The 20519-nt window shown below is 40.6% G+C and overlaps 2 long non-coding RNA genes across 2 annotated transcripts; one reads left to right on the top strand and one right to left on the bottom strand.

Moving 5' to 3' along the window:
- The first annotated feature begins 2561 nt into the window (after positions 1–2561).
- Positions 2562–11718, top strand: LOC107076706 (uncharacterized). The gene is made up of 4 exons (XR_011190537.1): positions 2562–2877; positions 9973–10122; positions 10793–10850; positions 11397–11718. It is a non-coding gene; the product is annotated as an uncharacterized lncRNA (long non-coding RNA).
- On the bottom strand, positions 5179–7150 carry LOC138241309 (uncharacterized). Its single transcript, XR_011190536.1, has 2 exons — positions 7088–7150; positions 5179–5619 (listed from the first exon to the last, which is right to left on the bottom strand). It is a non-coding gene; the product is annotated as an uncharacterized lncRNA (long non-coding RNA).
- Positions 11719–20519: the final 8801 nt, after the last annotated feature.

Raw genomic sequence — 20519 nt, forward strand, 5'->3', positions numbered from 1 at the left:
AGATTTGCTCGTCTCTTCCCAGAGCAGCTTCACTCCGGAGAGCAAGAAACAGCTCCTGCCGAGTCCGTCTTGTAAGACAGACATAGAAATCCGCGACACGGTAAATACACTGACATTGTATAATTAATTCTGATGCTCAATCAAATCTGCGGAACACGTGTGGAGCGCAGTCCAGAGCACTATGGAGACTACATTTCCCACAAGCCCTGTGGCGACTTCCTTTTGACGTAATCGATTCGCGTCTTTTTATTTTTAATTATAACAACAATACATGCCATAAAAACAAGAATACATATAACACAGAGTATAGTCAGGGGCACATACGATAATACATGTACATGTTATGGAAAATGATTAAACAAGTAATCTTGTTTAATAGTAAACAAAAGCAGATGAGGTCCTTACATGTTTCAAATTGTCTGTACAGACGCATTTACATCCGTTTTAAAGTGTTTAAACATGGGTCTCCTCTCACAGCATTTCGTTAATTATCATATCGTGGAAGTATCGTATTTTTTTAAATACAAACGATATTTTCATATTACTTTCAATAGGTTTAAAATGTAGTATTATTTAACTTCTTTAAAAGTAATGTCAATATTAGTTTCCTTCTTTACGTTATCTTTCAGAGTTGCTGTCACAAACGTCACAGTTATCATCTTTATTGATTTTCAATCTCTGCACAACGAGGATCTGTACGGAGGCGCTATTGGACTCGCCGCCATAGACTCGTGTATCTCTGTCGCCGCCCAGTGGACATTTCTCGAAAGTGCAGTTCTTTTTAACTTTTTATTGTAGCAATAAAATAGATACAATACAAACAAGAGTATATTTATAGCACATCAATAATTCCATCAGGGGTACATAGTATAATATATTTACACTTCTGAAAAAAAGATTAAACCAGGTTAATAAAGATAAGGGCTGATATAGTCTGTAAATACACTTTTACATCTATTTAAAATGTTCTAACGAAGCTGCCTGAGGAAAGAACTTACTGTTTTGATTACATGAATCAGTGAGCCCAGCGGTGTGAGTCTGGTGTCCAGCGCTGATATTTACCGACAGCCTGCGACTCACCGTTTCTTCCTTTTCTTCTGCATAATGTCCACAAAATACTCCAGCCAGCGCTTTTTAGACTAACGTTTCTGCTTTGCTCGCTGATTAGATTACAAAAGCCGACTGTTTACCTCCTAGAGGTCAGCTCGCAACAACTTCTGCAGCACCGTTTCCCCGGCAACCACGTTTTATTGACAAAGTAAAATAAACACAGGAGAAAAGTTTGCAAACAAGACGGGAGCTAAGAAACACGAGGACAGTGGGTTTGCTTTATGTGCCGGGTCGATTAACCAGCGCTGCAGACACGTGAAATACAAGAAAACATACACACAAGGGAACACATAAGAGAGACAAAGAAATACAAGACACGATAAATACGCTGAAATTGTATTAATATAATTCATTCTAATGTTCAATGAAATCAGCGAAACACATGGGCAGGGCAGCCCAGTGAACTACAGAGACTACATTACCCATAAGCCCTGTGGGCGACACCATTTTGACGTCATCGACTCATACTTTTGTATTTGTTATGAGACCGAAAAATACAAGAAAACGTAACGTAGCAGTCGTATTGTCAGGGTACATGCAATAATACATGTACATTTTATGGAAAAAAAGATTCAACAAGGTAAATGCAGATAAGGCCCGTCCATGCTTCAACGTTCTTACAACACAGAAACAGACACATTTCAGAAAGACATTCTGAAATAAAATGTCTTTACATCCGTCTTAAACTGTTCAAACACGGTCTCCTCTCACACCATTCCCTTAATAATTATGTTGCGCAAGTATAATAATGTTTAAAAATACAAACGATATTTTCATCTTCCTTTTCAATGGGATTAAAATGTAACAAATGTATTTCTTTCCGATTTCAAGTCTTTCCGATAGCGCTTTGAGACTCAGCTCCGTGGACTCGTGTATCTCTGTCGCCACCCAGTGGACATTTCTCGGAAGTGTCACCGCCCGCCGGAATTCGGAAAAGTCCCGGGACTGAAGCTGTGTGACTGGACAAGAGCCTGTCTCCCGCCTCCTGCTGAAATCTCAGCGCCGATTGGACAAAAGCTGCTCACAGTCCGGATCCAGTGGAAGGCCGATCCACTCCGGGTTTTCCGTAGCCGGCAGTCCGGGTCCGGTGGAAGGCAGATCCACTCCGGGTTTTCCGTAACCGGCAGTCCGGATCCAGTGGAAGGCCGATCCACTCCGGGTTTTCCGTAGCCGGAAGTCCGGATCCAGTTGAAGGCCGATCCACTCCGGGTTTTCCGTAGCCGGAAGTCCGGGTCCGGTGGAAGGCCGATCCACTCCGGGTTTTCCGTAGCCGGAAGTCCGGGTCCGGTGGAAAGGCCGATCCACTCCGGGTTTTCCGTAGCCGGAAGTCCGGGTCCGGTGGAAAGGCCGATCCACTCCGGGTTTTCCGTAGCCGGAAGTCCGGATCCAGTTGAAGGCCGATCCACTCCGGGTTTTCCGTAGCCGGAAGTCCGGGTCCGGTGGAAGGCTGATCCACTCCGGGTTTTCCGTAGCCGGAAGTCCGGATCCAGTGGAATCGGTCTGTCGCTGTGCTCGGTGTGGTTCCGCTCTCTGCTCGTCAAGCACTGCGGGCTCCTGGAAACCTGGCCTTCAGGGCAGAGAGTTATTAGTGAACTCCAGACACCGCTGGAGAGTGTGTTTACCGGCGAGTCGGCTCACGCTGCTGATCAATTCGACCTCCTTGTGTTTTCTTCTTCCTTTATCGTGCAATAATATAAATCCTTTACGATGCACGCAAGACTACATTACCGATCACCGGAGTACATTATACAGGCAAATAAAGATAAGGTACGCACAGCTTTCATGTTGTGATACTTAGACATGGTTTGGAGACGTTCCCTCGTGTGTATTTTGAATTATTCAAATGCGTGTCGCTTCAATTTGGAAGCGCATAATTTCAGTGCATGAGCTTACCTGTTATATTGGGCGAGATTTCACACGGATAATCAAACAAGAACGAGTTTGCCCTGGAATCCATTCCACTGCCCAACCTGAAAGTCAGAGCATGAGAACGGACGGATTGTATGGCGATTGTGGTGCTGCTCGACCACATCAATTAGGCGAGAAGTACAATCTGCTACTACGACATACGGTCTAATTATTCAATTTTCGATTATTTCTCATCTTTAGGCTATTTATACATCTAATAACGAGCAAGAATAATGATTAAGCCAATGATACATTATATTTTAGATTCGGTTCAGCAGTATTGAGCAGTAAAATAACATCAATTTGTCTACAGGAAATGTCAGAATTAGAAGCCTTCTTTACACCATTTTGCCGATCTGTTCAGAGTGTTTTAACAACAGAACAAAACAAAAACAAACGTAAGGTTTCTGGGCTGCTTTGAGATAGACAATTATCATCTATATTACTTTTAAATCTATGCACACTGTATCTTTACCGGGTCGATTCAATGTACAATTTTGTACTGATGCCTTAACCTTATTATTCATACAAAATCTGTTTGACAATAGTCATGTTTGATTCCACTCACTTTCCCCAAAGAGGTGCTCCAAAATAGTTTGACAAGATATTGTGAGATTGCGAGAGGGATCTGAAGTTATTAGTACAAGTATAACTAAATTGTTTTCCTTGTAGTCTAATAAAGGTTGTAAATTCTTCCATGTTTCTGATGGTATACTGTTAGTTTCTTAAAAGCATCAATACCTAGTTCCTGAATGATTAAATTAGGGAAACATACATCACCTACTTTGCTTAATTTTGTAAATAATACTGTTGGTATCGGTATTAGATGCTCGCTCTAAACGCTGTAGCATTTAGGCCTCCTTCTGCCCGTGTTTGACAAATAACAACCATGAAAAGTTTTTTTTTTAATTTTACTAAGGTAGAGAACATCAAATCACCTTTTTGAAAGTCTTAATACCAAGATATTTAATCACATCTTTTACATGTATATTACGTACGGAGCAGACACTTTCCAACAGCCACCAGTTCACTTTTCTGATATGTAAAGAAAGACCAGAAACAGAGGAAATGACTTGTAAACACATTTAATTGCTTTGTCCACCTCTGTGTGCTTTCTCAGAGAGAGAGTTGTATCCTCAGCCAATTGGGAACACCTGTCATCTCTTTATCCTGTACTTGAATACCCTGAAACTATTTGTTATAGGGGTGTAAGCAGTGGGAAGAGGAGTGGGCTCGTGTCGAATTGCCTTACCCGTTCCCAATCTGCAGGAGGTCCCATGACGGCAGGTAGCTGCTCCAGTTTCTGCCCTCCTGATGGCCTCTGTGCTTTAGAGGGACCCATCTCTTTTTGCTTGCTTATACCGCTGGTTTCATTGGTAGTAGTTTCCATCCTGAAGCAGTTAATCATTGGGCTTATTTATATTGAGAAACAGTTAAAGCACTCACAAAAAAACAAGACATATGATTCTATACAAAAGTTCTCCAGCCACTAATATACTGGGAATATGACCACAAAATCTACAACTGTGGTGTACAAAATGACATTGTATAACAAACATACCCACATTTCTCTGTCATCAATACAAATCCTCAAAGAGCACTCCCAGAAACTTTATTGTGCTCAAATTACAATACTACATCAGACAATTGGCAACATAACATTCAGTGAGCATTAAACTATTTCAGGAAATTGCATTACAATTAATTAAAAACCAAAGTTTACAGTTAGGAACATTGCCCTTAACAATACAAAACAATTTACAAACCATTTTCCCCCCCAACATAATCAAGTTCTTTACAATCCAAGAAAAGACCACATTACCGGCTATAATGATCCCACATTCACTTGCTCAAAACAATGCACAGAACATGGTGGTATGGTTCTAGGGTTAGAAGCAAAGTTAACCCATAACAAGCTAACAACAGCAAGCCAAAACTGAGCTAAAAGCTATTCCTAACCCCCCCCCCCCCACACAAAAAGGTACTTACCATCTCCCTCTTCAAGCTATGAAAGGGTGTTAACATTACAATTTACATACTTTCAGCAAAACCTAAACAATCAAACACTGCTGTTTAAAAAAAAGAACATGCATTCTAGCTCATTTGAAAATAAAAACGCACAAAGGATGATTTCTCAAATCACTAAAAATACAGTACAGCTTAAAACAACATTGTATAACAAACATACCCACATTTTTTTCCTGCCATCAATACAAATCCTCAAAGAGCACCCCCAGAAACTTTGTGCTCAAATTACAATACTACATCATGACAATTGGCAACATAAGATTCAGTGAGCATTAAACTATTTCAAGTACATTGCATTACAAATAATTAAAAACAAATTTTACAGTTAGGTTGAAACACTGGCAGAGGAAAAAGGTCCACTGAAAAGCTGCTCCTGATGAGGCCTCTTCAAGATGCACATCATTTTCACCTTCTGTTCCAATTATGGTCAGGAAATAGGAAATACTACAAAATCTCACACTACAAACACCTCTTGGAAGATGGACACCATCTCCCACATCTGCACCACACTCCATGCAGACATACAGGTACCCATGGAAACAAAGATCTGGCCACCACCTCCCACAAAATGACCTAAGTAGAAAAAAAAACAACTTTAAGATTAGTTTACAATTATATTAAACATCAAAACAATACTTCAATTCATAACAAACCCTCCCCCAAAACCAAGAACTCCCTTCCCACAGAAAACCCCTTGCAAATAAAAGGTAATTGTGCAGTTTCCCCATTAAGAAACAACTAAACTACCTCCACAATCAAAGAGAAAGAAATGCTCCAACTTCAGTTTTACATTGTATGAAAAAAAAAAAAAAAAAAAAAAAAAAAAACCAACATACTTTACCTCCAGTACAATATTCACAATTCAACAAGCTTTAAATGCCAGACATAACTAAAAACATTTGACCAAATTAGTCCCTAACCCTTTAACTCCTCATTCTTCTCCCATCTGAATGGAAAAACCATCATGTAATTATTCCAAATGTCAACTTGCCATCAAAAATTACTTTAGATATACAACAAAAATCAATTACACACCCCAAACATACATCTCAATTTCTCCAACTCAAATCTTCCCAGAACACTGACCCTGATCTAAAAATACTACCTTCTTGCCAACCCCTAAAATGTGTATTCTCTTACCTGCCGTCTTTGTGAAAGCACTCATCCAGGATTGTATTGTCTTATTTCTTTGAATGCTTACAAAAAGCAAGGAAAATTAACAAATTCAGGTCCTGAGAGGTTTAAATCCTCATCTACCAGCCTTTGGAAAGCCCATCTTATTGAAGATAACCCATGGGTGAAAACATTTCAATTTAAAGAGGAAAAAAAAAATCCAGATTTCAGTAGACATGTTTCTTCAGAGTCTTTCAAAGAAAGTCTAGTTTCAACTGAATATGCTTCCTTTCCACCAAACACATGCCAAAAGCTTTCCCAAACTCACATTAAATATTCTTAACACCTTCAAGTTGTTTTTCAAATTACAACCCAAAGCCAACAAACACATCAAAACCACCCACCTTCCACATCAGCCTTCAGGACATCACAGCTGCAAGCCAAGAGCTCCTACCCTTACAGGCCCAGAAACAGAATGACTACCAGCCCCCAGGCTGTCTTTAAAACCCTTATGATTAACTCAGAGGTGTGGCTAATTCACCAAGACCCTATCCCAACATCTCCTTGAAATGGTCTATTAGCAAAGCCATATTGCAACACACCAGTTTCCAATGACTAAACAAGTATTAGCCAGCCCACCTACAGATCCAGCCATTCAGAATGCACAGGGGATAATGCCGGGGGTTACTTAGAGGATCAGGATCTGCTGGGTACCACAAGTTTTTACAAATACTCAGTTGTGGGACTACACTACTTTGTGGAACATTTGGACAGTCTTTAGAAGAAAGTTAAGTTTCAACTGAATATGCCACCTTTCCACCCAACACATACCAAAAACCTTCTCAAACTCACAGTGCACAAATATTCTAAACACCTTCAACCTTCAAACTTTTTCAAATTACTACCCAAACACATCAAAACCACTTGCCTTTCTCCGCAGTCTTCGGGCCACCACAGCTGCAAGCCAAGAGCTCCTACCCTTGCAGGAGCCAGAAACAGAATGACTACTGAGCCCAATGCTGTGTCTTTTAAACCCTCATGATTAACTCAGAGTTGTGGCTAATTCAGCAAGAACCTATCCCAACATCTCCTCGAAATGGTCAATTAGCAAAACCATATTGCTTATAATGTGACACACCAGTTTCCAATGACTAAGTATTAGCCAGCCCATCTACAGATCCAACCATTCAGAATGCATGGGTGACTATGCAGGGGTACTTAAGAGGTTCATGATCTGCTGGGTACCAAAACTTTTTACAAATACTCAGTTGTGGGACTACACTACTTTGTGGAACATTTGGACAGTCACCAGAAAATGCCTGATTTTGAATCCCATTCAAAGGGGATGTTCAATCTTTTTTCAGTAATAGAAATCGAATTGTATACTGTGTATGACAGCATGTTAAATATTAAAGTACTTAAAAAGTAGGTAGATTTAATAAAAATAAGATTGCTCAGTTGGAAATATAAAAAGGTTTAATATTATACTGTAAATTAAAAACAGAAGCATAATGTAATGTATAAATAATGTACACTCAGTAGGTGGTAGTAGTAGCTAAATAATAAAATGTACACAACAGTATTCCACCTTCTTCATACATATTTTTATGCATCAAAATCTTTAACTTGGTGACTTATGGAAACGTTTAAACATGTTGCTTCTACCATTATAAAGATTATATACTGTACTTCATAAAAAGTCATAATGTTTTATACTTTTCTAAGACTGTATAGTAAAAACACCACTTCCTGTTATTATGAATTAATACCACTTGATAATAATGTTAATATGGAACTGTGATATTTTTGAAACAATTTGACATTTAATTATTAAAACTTGTCCCTATCGAGGTAATGGAAAATAAATAAGATCACTGCGTTGGCCATATATGATTTTTTGATATTAGGAATTTGTCTTTTCATAGACCCCAACTTGCTCTCCATGAGACACACAGACAGGGAGAGAAGCTGGGGGTCAGAGCACAGGGTCAGCCATTTTTACAGTGCCCCCAGAACAGTTGGGGGTTCACTCAGGAGCCCAATGGCATAGGACTCCTCTCCCAGCCACAGAGCCACTGCACTGGCCCAAGGAAAAGGGGATTTCCTTGCTCATATGGGGATCGAACCCACAACCTTTGGGTTATCAGCACCACATGCTTACCAAATGAGCTAACCAGCCCCCGAGAGACTGCTCATGGACCGTAATGTAGCATGCTCTACCCTTTTGCATGCATTAAGAATTTTTACTATCTAAACCTATTTTTAACATGCTTATGGTTTGAACGCTGTGTGTCTTTTTTTGCAGTTATATAAAAATATAGTGTACCTACTATTTACTTTTTAATGAGACTGTTTATTAGAAAACAAACATGTGCCCTAAGCAGGAACTGAACCCAGCTCTCCCACAGAGGGACCCACCCCCCAAACCCACTACACCAACAGAGCATTTGCAATCATTGCTGAAACAGACAGGTCAAAATGTATCGAAAGGAATCAAGAGTGAACGAGTCAAAAAAAATAAAAAATTAACAAAGAAAGTGGACTACGGTAATACCATCAGTTATATAAATGTATCATCTTTTTATCTATTAATATCATTACTAATTTATTTTACTACATGATTCCATATTATATTCCCTACTAAGCAGATTCTAAAAAGTACACTTTTTTACTGGAATAAAAACAGCAAGGATTCATAGAAAATACATATACTTATATATTAGAATAGTATTTTAAACTACAAATATAGTCAGAAAGAGCACATCAAAACTTTTCCAAAATAACCACAGTAAGTGACAGTTAAAGACTTTGATGCATAAAATGTTTGTAAAGTGGGAAATTGTTGTGTACTGTTTATTTAAGCTACCACTATCAGCCATGGACATTAAATATAATGTTTATATTCCTATATTAATATCTTTTATGATAATATGATCTTGAAGGACATTATGCTCCTGTTATTTTTATGCTCAGTTACCAAAATTCCCCTTTAGTTGTAAAATTCCATATTAATATTTAAACATGCACTTTGAATGCTTACTTCTGTATAAATCTCTTGATCACCAAACACAGAGAAGCTCAAAAGTGAAAACAGGAAGAATCAATGAATAGTATCCCACTCATAAGATTCAATCAGTTGCACTTTATTTAACCCAAAAAATGATACATTTAGAATCTGTCTTCAAATGAATAGACCTATTATATTGAGTTTGAATATCTTTTGATTTATAATAATAATTGCTTACACTTATATAGTGCTTTTCTGGACACTCCACTCAAAGCACTTTACAGGTAATGGGGATCCCCTCCACCACCACCAATGTGCAGCCCCACCTGGATGATGAGCCAGTCCACTCCCCACACACCAGCTCTCAGTGGGGAGGAGAGCAGAGTGATGAAGCCAATTCATAAATGGAGATTGTTAGGAGACCATGATTGGTAAGGGTCAATGGGAAATGTTGCCAAGACACCAGGGTTACACCTCTATTCTTTACAAGAAACACAGTGGGATTTTTAATGACCACAGAGAGTCTGGACCTTGGTTTTACATCTCATCCAAAGCACAGCACCTGTTTACAGTATAGTGTCCTCATCACTATACTGGGGCATTAGGACCCACATGGACCACAGGGTGAGCACCCCCTGCTGGTCCCACTAACACCTCTTCCAGCAGCAACCTTAGTTTTCCCCAGGAGGTCTCCATCCAGGTACTGACCACACTCACACCTGCTTAGCTTCAGTAGGTTGCCAGTTGTGAGTCGCTGGGTGATATGGCTGCTGGCTTGTATCTTGTTAATTTAATCTTGTTTTCAGCCATTCACTATAGCTGTCAGCTATGAAGGTTTTACCCTTCGCTGGACTTGGTACATTCTGAGGGGGAGGAGCCAGCCCAGCTCAGAGGATAAAAGAGCAGACTCCCTGTGCCTCTGTTTTCATTCAAGAGTCCAGGAGCTGAGGAGAGTGGTGAGTACTGTTTCTTTACTGATTTTGGGACAAATCTTTCATTTGCTGGTTAGTCCCATATTTTTTCTTACAAACTTTATTTTAGAGAAGGAGTGCTTAGATTAAATTCACTTGGCTGCTGCTACAAAACTTTTGTTGAGAAAAGTACTTTTACTTTTAGCTTGATATTTAAAAACCCAATCTACTACCTTTTTTGTAATAGCCAACTCATACTTGTTAAAGTTTCTACTGACTTTATAATTTTTGGAAACTTCCAAACAGCCCCATATTAATTAAGAGGACCTATTTCATTATCTTGCCAGCAGCCATATCACACTGCTAAGCAGATGTGAGCCTGGTCAATACCTGAATTGGAGACTTCCTGGGAAAAACTAAGGTTGCTGCTGGAAGAGCTGTTATTTGGGCTTGCAGGGGGCACTCACCTTTCAGTCTAGTGGGTCCTAATGCCCCAGTATAGTGATGGGGACTCTACACTGTAAAAAGGCACAGTCCTTCAGATGAAAAGTAAAACTGAGATCCTATGGTCATTAAAACTCCCAGGGCATTTCTCAAAAAGAGTTGGGGTATTACCCTGGTGTCCTGGTCTATTTTCCCACTGGCCCCTACTGATCATGTACTCCTAATAACCCCCATCTCTGAGCTGGCTTCATCACTCTGTTCTCTTCCACAGTGAGACCTGGTGTGTGCTGAGAGTTCTGACACACTATGGCTGCGTTTGCATCATGCAGGTAAGGCTGCACATTGGTGGCGGTGGTGGAGGGGAGTCCCCATTGCCTGTATAGCACTTTGAGTGGAGTGTCCAGGAAATCATTATATAAGTGTAAGCAATTATTATTATAGTGTAATTAACTTTAAAAGGTTATAAGAAAAACAAGATAAGATACTTGAAAACCTGGAATTTAACTAATGAAATGGACTACATTATAATTTTAAAGGTCCTTAAATTCTGTGCTGGACTGAACCAATACACACTTTAACCTCTGGGATTGGAGAAAAAGACCCCTAAGCCCTAATAGTTTGTATAAACTGAGCACTTTAGCTACCGCACCGAAAACAGAAGAGTAATAAATCAACACAATCTTGATAAGTACAATAACTACTAATCTCCCATGGCTCATATGAGTATGGCACAACTAGAGTGACATTTAAAATTTTTCAGAACATAGCATGTCACCGTTTCCTTCAATTTAATTACGTCTAAAAGCAGTTGAACTTTAAGCCGGATCTGGATCTGACCTTTTCATATAATTTCCTCTCACCCCCTTCAAAATAAGATTCACGTACCTATTGTTTGTTAATCTGGAGGACTTTGGAGGCAAGAATGGGAGACATGTCACAACTGCCGTGATGGTCTGGAAAACACTACATGGCAAGTCCTTGAGCTGAACACCCTGGATTCTTTTAAAAATGATGAATAAAAGGCTGCTGTGAATCAACTAGCAACCCAACAGTTTGACAAGATAATTACTCATGCTAAACCAGACTATTTTTATGTACCCTATGAATGATACATACCATTGCTAAAGTCAATGTGCACATTCTTGCTCCTCTCCAGGACATCATTGTGGTTGTCAATGACTCATCTACCCTGTGCTCATAAAAATAAACACTCCTTACACATGGTCCTTGTGTCACCAGTTTATTTTTCTACACATTACATTTTATTTATGAAAACTAGTTCAAAACTAGTTTTGGGTGCTCATGTAATTTTCTCTCCAGTTGGTTGTGGGTTTCCTCCAAGTAGTGAGGTTTTCTGCCACAGTCCAGGAGCATTGAGGTAGGTTAATTGCATTTTGGCATGATGAAACCTGAGGAATGGACTGGCATCCCACCCAGTCTTCATCAGTGCAGTGAGGTGTATGGTTAAACCATTGTAAATTGATTTATACCTCCTAGTTGGCAGTTATCAGTCATTTAAACCAGACCTCACTAACCAAACAATCTAATTACAGTTTAAAACTGTATAACACTTACATTTTCTAGACCATTAACCTCTTTTGAATTTAACCCATTGTACTGCCAGCATGGCTAGGAGTTGTCTCTACCCCAAACTGCAACCTCGACAACTCCATACAATTCTGACAACTCCTTTTTTCATAAATAAACTATTATATTCCTGCCGTTGGTCTACTCTGTAATCTTAAACTGTTGCACCTATAACAATTTCACACTAACTAGTTACATAAATATTTCACAAACAAGGTGTTACAAAAATAGAACTTTCCTTTGCAATGCAGTCTCAACCCATACAGTATGAAATGGCTTGATCTGTAGCAGTAGTACTATCTCATTCCCACACTTTTGTACCCCTTTAAAAGACATCAACTGTTACATTAAGAGAGACTTAGTAATGCCAGCACCCCAATTCACCGCAAATGCAATAAACCTGATATACTACACAACATACTTAAGTAAACTGCTTTTCAGACATTTTCACTTGAAATGGAATGGAAAACTGAAATTATACAGCAATTACTCTTAAATGAAAGTGTATAGTGGGAGGCACCACGGAGAGCACCAGTAAAAAGTCAACACCCCAGCTGAGGAAACAGAAGCACCAGTGTGAGGTTAGCTGGGAACAAAAACAATACAAAAGTGAGAAAATAAAGTGAGCGACTGCCATGTTACCTACAAGCTGGGCTTAACCTACCTAATGGGGTCCAGCTTGGGGAAAACAACTGCTAGCACAGCAGTCAGCAGACTGGACATTTGCTGTTCAGTGGGGTCCAGTCTGTGCATAACAAGATGCATGAGTTTGCCTGCCCCTATGAAAGGGCATAAAGGGACAGGCAAAACAGAAGATGGAAACCTAAGACAGGTACAATCCTCAGTAGGACTGATGGTGCAAAAACACCATCATCCAGGGGTGGCTCTGCTCTTCTCAGAGGGTGTCCAGTGTGCCTTTATAGGACCCGCCCAGCTGGGGCTCATGAGCTGGAAGCCAAGACAGCTGGGACTACAAAGACAAGGGGTTACCCTTCTACCAGGCCTCCACCTCCACACTGGGCACACCCCTGCATAATGCCACCCCCGCATATAAACAAATGGGAATAAATGTGCATATTCATTTCTACACTATTTCACTATGCACAAATCACCCAGTGGCAAATTTAAAAACATTTAAAAACCCCAAACTGCATTTCAATTCTGTGTTTTACACCATCAATGTCTAAAATATATACCTTAAAGCTCACCTACTTTCTCCACAAATACCACAGGTTTTCATAATACAGGAATGTATAAAAATGCTTAGATCACTAAAAATAAAATTATAACTGCTTATAAACATCCTCTATGCTGAGGAATGTACCCAAATAAATGTAAAATAAATGTACCCAAAGAGTGTGACCTAAACCCCCAGTAGTAAAAATTGATTGTAAAACCAAAGAAACATAATTTAGGGAGCACGATTTCTAAATAAAAATGTAGGGAAAAGCAGGTCCAGTGCCAGTATAAACTCAATATAGCACCTTGTACAACCACAATCAGCATACAAGAAACAAAAGAAAACTGACTCAGTACATTTAGCCATTTTTAATCATCCCACACCAACAAAACAAATATAGATTTTCTATACATGAGGACATTTTCTGGCAAAGAATTTACAAAGACGCATAACATATCCCTTCTCACAAAACAGAACAAACAACCCCCATCTTTCTCCTACCTCATTCTGTAGGAAATCCCCTCCCATGACAAAAGGGCTTTCTGTGCAGGTACCAAAAAAGAGCGTCACTCAGCTAAACCAATCCATCTTTTCCAAGTGAGTGGATGGCATTAGTTTTCCTTTTATTCATTTCTACCTTATGTGCTCAATTCAGTTTTACTCTACAGCCAATGCAAGATTTACATACATGTGTGCACCCATGCAAATAAATCATTGCATGACCTTTGAGTCTCTCAAACTCTGCTTTTCAAATGGCCTAGAATGTGCAAAACAGCTACAAAGTTACCAACTGCCAACTCTATCTCAATTCCAGCACTAGAAGTCACTTTGTCTCCTCCCTGCCAGGTGGCTCAGGTGCTGAAGTTACAAGCCATGGTCCTAACAGCCATTACAAGGCTGGTGTGCAGAGATTCACTTAGAGCTTCATGCAGCTCTTGTTGTACCATGAATAGCACCTGAACCTCTTTCCTGCCCACAATTAACCCACCAAAGACCTCCCTCCCTTTCTCTGCCTTTGTTGTTAGGAACTTCTGAAGCAGCTTTGATGCTCCTCTGATGAGTCCATTGGCTTCTGGAATTGGAACAGGCACATGATTCCCCAAGCAGATCTTGGCAGACAGAACCCACTACCCAGTCTGCTGCATCTGGACTCCAGTCCTGGTGAACGTCCTCCCTTGGCAGCAAAGGCCTGGTCATCCCCCAGACAGCAGAGAACCTCAAGAAAGTGGCTTCATCACTCTGCTGTCCTCCCCACTGATAGCTGGTGTATGGTGAGCATTCTGGCGCACTATGGCTGCTGTCGCATCATCCAGGTGGATGCTGCACATTGGTGGTGGTGGAGGGGAGACCTCATTACCTGTAAAGCGCTTTGAGTGGAGTGTCCAGAAAAGCACTATATAAGTGTAAGCAATTATTTTTATTAATTTTTAGTTTAGCAGAACTTGCATGATAAGCACATTGTTTAATGGGGATGACATTACCCACTTCTATTATCACTGTAGCCACTACTACATGGTGGGTGGCTGCATCAGCCTGCGTTGTCTGCAAAGGAACAAGTAATAGGTTTATTCCATGGTGAAAAAATAAAGAGAGAAAACGCAACGTTTCGGCTGTGAAGCCATCTTCAGGTGTGAGGGTCTTCAGTTCAAAATGAAACACTTCGAGTTTGTAGGGCGCTCTGAACGAGTTAAACTTTGATGCTGGAAAAATGTATTTCCCAGGAGCTATACTGACTCTCTGATGCAGTGCATTCGCTGGTCAGGTGACTGAGGGCTTGCCAGTGCGGTGGCGTCATTGCTTTTCATATGAATAGAAGGGACCTGGTCCGTTGGTGTTCAGGGCAGGTCCCACTGTAGCTCGACTGGCTTCTTCCCTGTTGAGTGATGCTGAGGGCCTGAGTTCAATTCCTCAGCTGGTAGGGCATGAACCTGAAAACACTACATTATTAATACTATTGTCAGTGTTGCTTTAACTAACTCTTCAGTTTATTCCTCCAGACAGTATATGAATATAATTATTTCATTATTTATTTCTTTAGATACAATGAGATATAATGCTGTGTTCCTGCTTAACTTAGACATTACATGATTTTAAAAGCTATAAAAACAGGTTTCGATAGTTAATAACCACTTTTAATGCGTGAAAAATGGATGATCTTCCTCATGATCAGCTTAGAATCTTTGTGTATGCTTTAAGTTTTTTTCTTCTTAATTAAACGTTAAAAATACATGAATTACATAAAGACAACACACCTTTCAAACAGAAAACATCATATGTTCTCTTCCTGGTATGTAGAAGAGATCAGCAGGTCTTTTTCCCCTGTATTTATCATATTGGCCAGCTAATGTCCTCTTTGCTAGCTAATGGTGCTTGTGGCTGTGTTTCTACATTGTGTAGCAACACATGGTGTAGCAGTGAGGGATTATATTCTCAGGTGGAGGAACGTAAACATCTTAATTTTTTTGTTAAATATTTTTTTTTAATTAAAATTCATTCTATACAGCACTCGCATATTTGGGGACTGTTTTATAAAAGCAAAAAGGCACTCGAGGCCTGTGCTATATTGTGGATATAGTCACAGTTAAAAGGTTGCCGGCCTTCCGCATCGCGTCAGGCCTGACAAAACCTTTTAACTTTGACTATATTCACGATATAGCACGGCCTCTCGTGACTTTTTGCGTAAATAATTAAATGAAAATTATGAGTTTCTTTTACTGTGATAATGAGCGCAAGTAGTCATGGAAAATGGTAATCACTTAGCTTTGAATGTTTTGTGATATTTAGAAAAGCAACAAATTCAATATAGTGTCGATAATGTTTATTATCCGTAATAACGACAGTAGTAGAAGCTTCAAATTATTTGTTGTTATAAATAAATGCTTAGCTTCGAACAGCTGTGATATTTAGAAATATAAAAATGTCAATATACAGTAGTGTCCATAACGTTTGCTATTTTAGTTTTTCAAAGAAATGTTTATTTGTTAAAAGAAAACTCATATCAATAGTTGGTTAGAACACCAGACCTCAGGCTTATAAGTAAGTTACTTAAGCCATCACACCACAGACACAGTCGCATGGAAAGCACTGAAACTGAAGTACACATATCCATAGAAAGTCTTATATTACTGTTTGAGCTACTGTATATGAATATAATTATAACATTATTACTTTCTTTAGATACACGATTCCGTATTATATTCTCTATTAATCAAATTCTAAAAGTATGCTTTTGTTTATGTCGATAATGAGCAGTTTCACAGAAAAGGTTAAAACATCACCACTTTTCACATATAAACTTATATGAACTTAATATGGTCAGAAAGAGCACATATAAACATTTCCGAAATAACCACATGTAAGACTTTGATGCTTAAAATGTTTAGGGAGAAGTGAAATATTGGTGTGTATTTTTTCTTTAAACTACCAATACCAGCCATGCACAGCCATATACTATGTTCCTAATTTAATATAATCAGATGCGTTATGCTCCTCTTCTTTTTATGCTCAGCTACTATAATTTCCCTTTTGTTGTAAAATTCCATATAAATAACCAATACTAAGTGGATTAAAACGTGTACAGTAAAGAGATTAAATGATTAAATCTTTTCACTAACGACCAATGCACCACGAGTGCCCCTGTCGGTCATTTTGGCCAGCCAATCACGTCCCGTGGTACACCGTAGTGACTTGTGGGTAGTTGCATGCGGTACAGGTTTGTACCGAGTATTTTGAATGGCTGCATCTGTATAAAGTCAACACCATAAAAAAACACTTCACTGATTACATGCTGTGTAACCAAACAGAACAGCAACCTTAACAGTATTTCTGTTTTATTTGGTCAAAATAATCACACATCACAAGAAAAAAATAAACTACACTCCTGAAAAAAATAAAACATTAATGTTACGTACTAAGAGAGAAAAAGGTATGGAAAGACCCTGTGTGGAGAGTAAGAGAGAAAACTAGGCAAATGTAATACAAGTCGTAATGCTACAGCGAGATCGGAGATAAGAAGCAGTAGGTCAGAAACCCAGGGGGTCACAAAAACAAACGGTAAGATAAAATTGCTATCTAGATATGCAGCCCAGGCTGAAGAAACCTTAATAGAAGTAGAGTAAAACTAGGAGTGGATCAGACTTCCATGGGATTTGGACTGGTAGAGTAAATGTCACGCCCTCTGCCACCAGAGGGTGCTCCTTCTCTGTCCTGTCCCTAGTTTCCGGTCTGCTGTCCTTCCTGTCCCTCTCTTTCCCTTGGGCTATATATTTCCGGGTCTTGCTCCCTGTCCTCGCTCAGCATTGAGGTTCGGATGTCCTGAGACCCGCCTAGCACTAGGGCGCCCCACGTCCGCTCCCTGAGGGCATAGGTTTCTATACGGCATACCTGAACTCTTTGCACTAATGAGCCCGGGCCTTTTTCCCGTCTCGCCGCTACGCATATGGGTCTTTTTCCGCTCTCCTGCTCCCCACGGTTAGTCCCTTTGGACGTCCGTGACAGAATGCTGAGCCACCTTCTGACCCCGCGAGCGGCGTTTTTTTTTTCAGTTCCTTTATTCTAATCACTGGATATCACTCCGATCTTCCGTGCCTGTGAGCGGGTCCTGTACCTGGCTTTCCTCGGATAGATCACTCCGATATCAATGATTGAATGTTGAGCTGGCTTGCCTATTCTTATTACTGGATATCACTCCGAGCTTCTGTGTCTGGAGCGGGTTCTCGTGCCTGGCTCTTCCTGGTCTTGCTCTCTCCGATATCAGTGATAGAATGGTAAGCTTTCTGCCGTTCCTCCATTCTTTTCGCTGGATATCACTCCGGCCATCTGTGTCTGTGAGCGGACTTCGGTCTGGCTTTCCTCAGGTTGTCCACTCCGATATCAGCGTTAGAATGTGAACGTGCCATTTGCCCAGTCTGCGGTATTTTTCCCCGGGGTTTTTGTGTTTTTTTTCTTGTTTTTTGCCTTTTGTTTTGATTTTTTTCTTCCTGGTTTCCCCTCCTTTTTGGTCCCCCCTGCTCTCTGTGTCTCGGAAGTTTGGTTCCTACCTGTTTTTGGTTCCTATTTTTTTTTGGTTTGTCTCCCTGGTCTTTCCCAGGTTTTTGTCTGTTGTGTTTGTGCTTGTGTACTTTTTTGTTTTTAGTCTCCGGAGCTCTTCTCTACCCCCCTCTTCCTCCACCCAATAAAGGTTTATACCCCGGAGGAAGGGGTAGCTCTCAGCCGTGGATTCCCGGAGGTTTCCTTTCAGTTAAATGAGGTTTTTCCTCCCCCCAGTGCTGTGCAGCTTATTTATTTGTATGGGCGTCGGGAGCCGCCCATGAAGGGGCGGGTACTGTCACGCCCTCTGCCACCAGAGGGCGCTCCTTCTCTGTCCTGTCCCTAGTTTCCGATCTGCTGTCCTTCCTGTCCCTCTCTTTCCCTTGGGCTATATATTTCCGGGTCTTGCTCCCTGTCCTCGCTCAGCATTGAGGTTCGGATGTCCTGAGACCCGCCTAGCACTAGGGCGCCCCACGTCCGCTCCCTGAGGGCATAGGTTTCTATACGGCATTCCTGAATTCTTTGCACTAATGAGCCCGGGCCTTTTTCCCGTCTCGCCGCTATGCATATGGGTCTTTTTCCGCTCTCCTGCTCCCCACGGTTAGTCCCTTTGGACGTCCGTGACAGTAAATCCAAGATTGGATAACACTTCCATCGGATCTAGACTGGTAGAGTAAAACTAGGAGTGGATCAGACTTCCATGGGATCTGGACTGGTAGAGTAAATCCCAGACTGGATCAGTCTTCAATGGGATCCGGAATGGTAGAGTAAACCCGGCTCAGATCAATCTTCCATGGGATCCAGACAGGAACAGTGAAACCCGGAGAGGATCAGTCTTCCATGGAATTCAGCGTGTGTTGTGGGAAATCCTTCATCCAGGGAGCAGGACACAGTCTTTGTGGATTCAGTTGTTTTATTGAGCTCAATAATGGCATCGACTCGCGTTGGGTCTGCCCCGCAGGACAGACAAACTGCAAGGGTTTCCCAGCTCTTATATACAGTATGATCTCAGGAAGATGTTTTGTTTCACTGCTTCATGTGTATTCGTCTTGCCCTTTGATGTGTAGCATGAATTGACCGGTTGGTCCTGTCTCAAGTCCTGTCCTTTGATGTGTAGCTGTCCTTTGATATGTAGCATGAGATGACCGGTTGGTCCTGTCTCAAGTCCTGTCCTTTGATGTGTAGCTGTAATTCTTGGAGCTTCTTGAGATATGTTAAAACAGCTGACATATTACACAATGCACCTGAACCAACACTGTAGTGTTGAATACAGATAAATTATACATATATATTTTCCAACAATAATATATATATAAGTGTTTTCCTACTTCAGAGTGGTAGAGTAAAAACCAAAGCAGATAAGACTTCCAAGGGATCTGGAAAACTAGAACAAAACCCGGCTCAGATCAGTCTTCCATAGGATCCGGAATGATAGAGTGAAACAGGAGTGCATCAGATACGGAATAGTAGAGTACACCCCGGATCAGATCAAACTTCCATGGGATCCAGACTGGTAGAGTAAAACCCGGAGCAGATCTGAATTCCATGGGATTCCGACTCGTAGAGTGAAACCCAGAGCAGATCACACTTCCAAGGGATCCGAACTGGTAGAGTAAAACCCGGAGCAGATCAGACTCCTATTGGATCCAGAATTGTAGAGTAAAACCCACAGCGGATCATACATCCATGGGATCCGGACTGCTAGTGTAAAACCCAGAGTGGATCAGAATTCCAAAAGATCTGGAATGATAGAGTTAAACCAAGAGCAGATCAGACATCCATTAGATCTCAACTGCGAGGGCAAAACCTAGAGCATATTATAATTCCAAAAGATCTGGAATGGTAGAGTAAAACCCAGAGCGGATCAGACTCTGAAGGGATCAACACTATAAGAGTAAAAAGTGGACTGGATCAGATTTCCATGGGATCTAGACTGCTAGAGTAAATCCTGATCTGGATCACGTTTCCATGGAATCTGGACTGCTAGAGTAATACCCGGCATGGATCAGACTTCAATTGGATCTTGAATGGTACAGTAAAACACAGAGAGGATCATACTTCAATGAGAGCTCGACTGCTAGGGCGAAACCCAGATCGGATCAGAATTCTAAAAGATCAGGAACTGTAGAGTAAAACACAAACTGAATCAGACTTCTATGGGATCCAGATTGGTAGTGTAAAACCCGGAGCAGATCACACTTCC

The sequence above is a fragment of the Lepisosteus oculatus genome, chromosome 9, assembly GCF_040954835.1.
Source record: "Lepisosteus oculatus isolate fLepOcu1 chromosome 9, fLepOcu1.hap2, whole genome shotgun sequence".
NCBI classification, from domain to species: Eukaryota; Metazoa; Chordata; class Actinopteri; order Semionotiformes; family Lepisosteidae; genus Lepisosteus; species Lepisosteus oculatus.